The sequence below is a fragment of the Triticum aestivum genome, chromosome 6A (assembly GCF_018294505.1).
Source record: "Triticum aestivum cultivar Chinese Spring chromosome 6A, IWGSC CS RefSeq v2.1, whole genome shotgun sequence".
NCBI classification, from domain to species: Eukaryota; Viridiplantae; Streptophyta; class Magnoliopsida; order Poales; family Poaceae; genus Triticum; species Triticum aestivum.
Window position 1 is genome coordinate 600,650,512 of NC_057809.1, and position 8,060 is coordinate 600,658,571.

Genomic DNA, 8,060 nt, shown 5'->3' on the forward strand with positions numbered 1-8,060 from the left:
GTGACGGCGGTGGACCGCGGGCCGCGGCGCTACGGCCCGAAGGGGCGACGCGGCGGCGGCGGGCAGGTCGGGGTGACGACGGAAGACCTCGGGACGGTCGCAGGGACCGCGGGCCGCGGTGCTATAGCCCGAAGGGGCGGCACAGCGGCGGAGCGCGGGGTGGTGCAACCGCGTGGACGGCCTCGAGACGGCGGCGTGGACCGCGTGCCACGCTCGCTACGGCCCGACGGGGCGACGCAGCGGCGGCGCGAGGGTCGGTGCAGCCACGGGGACGGCCTGGAGTGGACGACCTCGGGGCGGCGGTAGACCGCGGGCCGCGGCACTACGGCCCGAAGGGGCGACGCAGCGGTGACGCGGGTCGGTGCAGCCGGGAGGAGAACCACGGGGCGGCGGCGCTGCGGCCCGACGGGGCAACGCAGCGGCAGCCCATTGCTCGATCGACGGAGGGGCGCGCTGAACTCGGAGACGATCTTCACGGGACCTGCGAAGGCGCGCGTAACCGACGGGCCAGGTCGGTCGCGCGGCGTAGATGAGGCTGATAGCGGCGGCGAGCGGGTGATCAAGCCGATCGCGCGCGAGGTCGGGGACACCGCTCGGTGAAGGCGTGGTGGCGGCGGAGTCCGAGATGAAGCCGGCGGCGGCGGGCGGCAGGGCGGCTATGATTGGCCGCCGCATGGCGCGAGGCCGCCGGGTCGGGGTGATGCAGGAGTCCCGGTCGGAGCAGGCGGTGACGGCCGGCGTAGATCGACGGGCGGGCCGTCGCGCGAACGGCGGCGGTGAAGGGCCGCCGCATGATGCGAGGCCGCCGGGTCGGGGCGACCGGCGGGTAGACGCGTGGACGACGCGCGAGGCCGCCAGGTCGGTGAAGACGCCGGTGTAGTCGATGCCGAAGTCGGAGTAGAGGCGCACGGGGTCGACGGCGGCGGTGGGCGACGAAAACCGGATCACAAAGACCGGAAAACCAAAAAGTAGACGCCGATCAAAGCGACCGGCAAAAGAGAAAACCCGGATCAAAGGATCGGGAAAAAGACTCTCTAGGGCAGCCGGCCAACACGGCCGGCGGACGAACCCTAGGTACGGGCGGCGCGGCCCCCAGCGGCGGTCATGGAGGCCGACCGCCCCGGGGGCGGCGCGTAGGTGCGGAAGCGGCGGCGGCTAGGGTTTAGGATCGACCTGCGATAGATACCATGTTGAAAGGGAGAGAGGGATTTGCTGGAATAGTTGTTGTATTGCTTGAGCCTCGTGGGCATATATATAGGAGTACAATGATCTACTTGGAGTACAAGGCAAGCCAGAATATTTCCTAGTCTAACCTATGTTTCCTAATACAATCACGTTACTCAACACAGAGGGGCGCCCTTGGCTATGGCTAGGCTCGAATGGAGGATGCAGCGGCAGCTTGGATGATGCCTACAGTGGGGAGCAGGAGTGCAGGGCCAGCCTCTCGCTCTCTCGCTCTCGCTTTCAGTTTCAGTCACGCGTATGCATGCACGGCGGCAGTGGCGGTGGCAGGGCGGTGGTGCTGGCGTGGTGCCGCCGACAGTGCGTGCCCGGCGGTGATCGAGGGGCTCCAAGTGGTAGAGGTCAAAACAAAGCCGAGGGATGCTCCCCGTGTTGTCAATTCCCTGCGCGGCGCAGCACGGGACCGGCTGCTTGTCCGCACGGTTCACGGAGCCCGGCACGGAGGAATCGCAATGCTCCGGTCCGGACGTCCGGTGGCCTCCCACGCGCCCAGCCGGAGGCACCACGCTGCAGTGGCACGACGCCACCTCCTGCGAGTACGTCGTACGTTCCACGTGGCTTTGCGTGTCGCCGGTGCAGAGCTTGCTTCCCCGGCGACGCAAGCGCACGGGCGGCCTGGTGCGCCGTAGCGTTACTGGCCGTCGCCGTCGCGTGACGACGAGTCGTCGGTGGTCTGGTCTATCGTGTAGTATGCCCTTTCGGGAGGTGAAAACGCGTGGTTTCACCGCGAGACGAGGCGGGCGAGCGGGCAGGAGTGGTGGTCTCTGGTGACCCGTGTGCACGGTGTGGTGCGGACTGGAGGACTGGAGGAGGCCGCTTGTGGTGGCGGGAGTGGATACGTGTGCCAAGGGGCAACGTACCGGTTTGGAAAGATCAGCGCAACGACCGCCGGATGCAACGGTAAGCGCAGCCGATCGAATGGACCAGTGGACTCGACACTGGCTCGTATGTTTGGAACTCTGATTGGCTCTGCCGGCCCCATGTCGCCTGCGTTTTTATTTTGAAGTGTGGTTTGTATTTTCAGAAGTGATTTTAACATGAGAAATATCAGGCAACTTTGAACAGGAAATATAAGGACGACGCTATGCGTCATCCGGCCGTTTAGTTACCCCATTCCAACATCGACCATTTGATCTGTTTCATATAGCCATTAGACCATCACAACACGGATAATGTTGCAGTCACCTATTGCAACATGGATCATTTTACGGTCACCTTCAACTCGCGCGAGGATGTAAGGGCTCCTTTGATTCAAAGGAATTGCATATGATGTTTGGAGGATTTAAACCCTTAGGAATTTTTCCTGTGATGCTCGTTTGATTCGTAGGATTGGCATCCTTAGGAATTTTTCCATATGATCCATTTGTACTACATTTTGGAGGAAAATTTCCATCCACTCAAACCTCTTTGTAGAATTCTTTTGTTTTTCCTATGCTATCAAACATTCTTTCAAATCCTGTAGGATACTATGAGACATGTCACCCTATTCCTGCATTTTTCCTATTCCTTCATTTTGACAATCCTGTGAATCAAAGAGCCCTAAATATGTGTCCATTTAGTTACCCCATTCCAACATCGACCATGTTGCGGTCACCCCGTGTTGTTGCGCGGCGGCTGCAACTTGGTGATCTTCTACGGTTGCTCATTGCAACATGATCCCCGTTGCGACACAGACGAGCACAACACCGCCGACGCTACAGTCGCAAGGGCTCTCATGTGGTGACTGTGGTTATGAGAAGGCTAGAGGTAGAAGACGGATTGGGCTTGCAACACCTGAGTGTCGCCTTTGTACCACCGGTGGTCGTGCTGAGCAGTGGCAAACCTTTGCGGTGCCTACAACAAATGGGTGGCGCTGCTTGCAGCGAGCGGCGGGAGTGTTGTGCTCCGGCCTGTAGCATCGGCATCGGGTGTGTCCTGTTTGCAGTAGTGTGCGGTGGTGTTGGAGTGGCCGGCGATGGGCTGGTGCTTCAGCAGGATTGTCCGGTTCCAACATTGGCGGTGGTGTTGGCGACGACGTGCTTGGAGCTGTAAGGAGAGAAGCAAGCGAAGAAGACGGACTGGGCTATTAGGCCAACTCCACCGCGCGACCCCAAACGGACGTCCATTTTGTCCGGATTCTGTCCGTTTGGGTAGGGCGATGTGATCGTGTCCGGGCCTGTCCTGACATGCGGTGATTGTGCGTCCAGCGCGCGGTCCTGTCCGCGTACATTTTTCTTTGCAAATCCTTAACTTTTTTTCATCATTCATTTTTGGTACATGAAAAATACATCATCACATTTTGACTAGTAAAGCAAGACCAAAGAAAACAAGTTATCTTTGGTACATGAAAACAAGCACCGAACCCGGCCGACCGCTATTCGTGTATCTACCGGCGGACCACCGACGGTGCAGATCCGGGCGGCTAGAGCAGGAGCCACTGCCTGCATGTGGCCTTGCGACCCTGCCAGGGCCTTCCGGCAAGGTGCCCGGCCAGTCCATGGCGCGGCCCGGCCTCCCACAGCCGGGCGAGCTAAAGACCGACCGGATCCGCCCCAAATCCGGCCAGCGGGTGCGCAAACCAGGTGGCCGTGGTTGGGCAGCCCGGCGGCGCCGAGGGGAAGGGGCTGGGCGAGCGTGCGTCCGAACTGCACGGCTGCAATGGCAGCGGCGGCGGCGACGGCGAGGGGAAGAGTGGAGGGGGTGCGGCCGGAGGGAGGGAGGGGGCGGATAGAAAAAAGCAAGCCCTACGCCACCGACGGGCGGGCCAGGAGAGGACACGCATAGACGGCCCGCGCGTCCGCGTGGTGTCCGTTTCACCCCAAAAGCGGCGTAAACTTGGGCCGCGGATGGGTCGAAAGCAGACACAAAACGGACAAAAGTCCGTTTGCTCCCGCGCGTTGGGCCGTCCGGTTTGTTCGTTTTACCTTAAACGGACGGGGCCAGATAGGATGGGGTCGCGCGGTGGAGTTGGCCTTATGGATTGATAATTACAAACTTAAATGTCACCATTTGGTTGGATAGCATAGGGCCCCACAGCGAAATCCAGAAAACTGATTAGTGGGCGGTTAGTGGGCAGAGATTTCCGTAGGTTTTGACTTGTAAAAGGGATAAAATGAGGCGTAGCTTTCACTAAATGGGGTAATGTGGATGTGGATATTTTAAATGGGGTAATTTCTGTCAAAGATGCCAGAACAACGGTTTAAAATATGAGTTCACTCTAATATTTAGCACAATCCATCATTTCCTTTTTACTATGAAATCATCGAACCAATTGTTGGTCCTAGCATGAATTTACCTGTCCGATCAAGGTACGACGCCGTGATCCTACATCTCCTGTTCACGTAACGTGTTGATCCAAAGGTTCCTGGCCAGTATCGTACCGTGTCATGAACCTTGCATGCCCGCATGGCCTATCACCCACGCATTTCTTTCTTCCGTCTCAACTCTCAACATCCGTATGTGAAGTCTTCACCTCTATCCAGTTCAAATATGATGCGGATATGAGGGTGTCTAGATGCGTTCGGGCACGCCCGCCAAATAGGACTGACTTTGGGGGCCCACATGAACTCGCCCGAAAACCCGTCGATCCGACGGACGCCTCGTTCACCTCCACGGTGTGAACGCCGCGTAGCGCCGCTTCGGCTCGCGGCCCGATAGCAAATCCGCCTATTATTTAAACTGGCCGGAGTTCCGCAACCCTAGGCCGTCCACCTCCCCCGTCTCCATGTCGTCAGTCCGAACCCATCCATCTCCTCCCTCTCCCGCTCCGGTGCTCCGCCATGGTCCGGAGGAAGATCACCTACTACACAATGCTCATGCCGGAGCACCGCTACGAGATCCAGTAGGAGATCCGAGCGAGACAAACCGCGCGTGCCACCCACATCGTTGTCGGGTTGCCTCCGGACTCGCCGGAGCCGGAGGGAGAGGAGTATGCGGGGGAAGAGGAGGATGAGGAGCTGGCTCCAATGGAGGTGGAGGCGGAGCAACCGGAGCAGCAACGGCTGAGTTTCAACATGGAGCGGACAGAAGCGGAGTTTGCCGTCGCCCAGTCAGAGGAGATGGTAGAGCAGCAGGCCATCCTGGAGTCCATCCAGGACGAGGTCTATGTGGAGGCCAACCGGGCGTTCCTCCGGCAGGAGCGGGCGGCGTCCGACGTGCTCTTTGACGAACTCGACGCGGAGATAAAGACGGAGGAGGCCGGAGCGGAGTAGCCAGAGACGCCGGAGGAGGCAGAGCTGCAGCTGCCGCCAATGATGCCAGAGCCGGGCACGGAGATCGCCAACATCTCCAACGATGAATAGCTAGGTGATCGATCAAGGTAGGAAGCCGTGGTCCTACATCTCCTGCTCACGTAGCGTGTTGATCCAAAGGTGCCCGGCCAGTATCGCACCGTGTGATGAGCCTTGCATGCCCGCATGGCCTTAGCTATCACCCACGCATTTCGTTCTCCCGTCCCAACTCTCAACATCCGCATGCAGATCCATGAATGTCTTGGTATTTTCTCCGGTACGTAGCTGGAACCACCATCTACAAGGTCTCGGACAGCCTCTCATTCCACGCAACAACTCCATGCTGCTAGCCGCCGCCACCACAACACGTAATTTAAACTAGTCTCGCTCGCACGCCCGTCCACCGCATTATTTGACCCGGGCCGGGAAAGAAGATTAGTTGGGGCGATCCCACCCCCACCCCCACCGGCGCCGGCAGCAAGCGGCAAATCCGATCATCGACCCGCCCCTGGACGCACGCTCGTCGGTGCGCGGCATGTGGAGTGCACGATCCCCACCCCACCTGTCAACCGGCGCCTGCGGCCCGGAGATCGTTTTGTTGGGTTCGTCTTGGTGCTGTCCTCCCTGCGCCGAGATGCCGCCCCGTGCCTAGTGGCCTGCCCGGCTCCTCGTAGTACAGTCCGGCTGACCCATCCCCTCCGCTCCGCTCCGTGCGCTTTTGTTTGACCTCGCTCGCCATCCGTCCGTCAAAGTCCGTCCGTCCGTCCGTCAGTCAGCCGGCCCATGCCCATGATGCGTGCGTGCATGCATGCATGCGTCCATGCATGCACACCCGCTCCCGACATCACCACGTTGCGTCGCTGCTACCTGCCCCATCCATGCACTCATTCCTACTACGGGCACTAGTAGTACTGTACGTTTTATGTTTTGTTTTTTGTTTCTTTATTTATTTATTGAGGCGGCATTGGATCGTCGACATGTACGTATGTAGCGTCGTCTTGCTCGTACAATGAGCACATGCTGTCGCCGTCTCGGAATAAAAGAATGGAGGAGAGAGATCAGAGATGTTGAATAGTGCTCCTTGTAACATGGGATGGACTGTGTCACAACGACCTTATTTTTCGTGCTGTCTCCAGAAAAGAAAAGAAAAGAAGGTATATTTTTCACTGGTCCATGGATGGCTCGGAGCTGATAAGCTGGATGGGGTCCTCCATGCCCGGTGGGTCAAGCAAGCGCTTAGCCAGAGGAGTGGTGCGAATAATCTCATTCTCATATCCCGAGCCAGCCAGGATATGGCTTGGATTGTGAGACAGAAGACGGGTCAAAGTTTTTTTTAGCGTCCAGATGTTGACCCCTCCCTCCGTGAACCCACGCACATGCGTCGCCTATCCAACCCTGCTCGGCAGGATAACAGTATGCAACCCAAAACTCGACTGTGACCTGTATATCTTTCACTTGCTTTTGCCTGTATAATACAGTGCATACACTAAGCCAGTAGCATTATTCTGACCTCAGCCCTGCCGGCCGGTACGTATATCCCTACCACTACCAAAGCAGACATAATTTTCTGTTCCATGATGGCAACTGTGTAGGAGTATCATACTAGTAGATGACCATGTCCAGAGGCCTTGTTTCGTCCCTAGCTGCCATGGCAGACGCAATGGCGACGGCGGCAGGGGGGACGTACATAAAAAGCCGGGAGCAGCCCAAGATTTCCTCCCGGCGCCGGCGGTGGATTGGATGAGCCGTCCCTCTCACCGCCTTGCCACCCAGCTGAGCTCGATCAGGCCCATAACCATAACCCAAGCAATCAAAAAATCAGGCGGCAGTAATGCACGGACAGATCCCTTGTCGCGTCGGCGTCGAGACAACTCAGGCCATGTGTGTCCGTAGTGCTCGCCAAGCTAGGCACCAAAAGAGCAGTCCGCGCGCACACATCACACATGATGATAAGCATATATGGTGGTGAGTGACCCGTCCGAATATATATCTATCTATCCATCTGTTTACAAGTCCTGTTCAACGATTGCCCGGGATTCAAGCTTCGGCCCGGGTCGCTGTTGGATCCCGTGAAAGGAGGCGCCTTGTTCCTTTTGCGTCTCTCTCTTTCACCTTTGCTTTGGTTTGGTTTCAACAAGTCGCCGGGTTGCCGTCAACGACTGACTTAAGCGGCCCCACGCCATTCAAGTTACTGTCCGCCCGCCCGGCCATGCCGTGGAAATGAAGACCGCCACCGTCCCAGCGGCGCTAATTAAAGTGCTAAACGGGCCCGCAGCTTCAACTAGTGCTAAAAAGACAGGTAGTTTCTTCATGTGTACTACTCCTTTTAGCATGCGATCTCATTTTATGCCTTGAATATGTAGAGTCCATCAGATGCAATGAACTGAAACAAAAATACTGATAGTGAAAGTCCGTGTGAACATTTAAAGTTACATATATATGATTATTTGAATTTGTCGTATATGATAACGGTAGAAACCGGTGGTGGAAACTAAAGTCACATTGGATTTTCTTTCTTGAAAGATTCTTTTGAGGAATCGAATTTTCCAATGTTGTCGTTACAAGTTCCACCTTTAGTCTTTTACCACTTTTGTTTTGAGGAAATTTAGT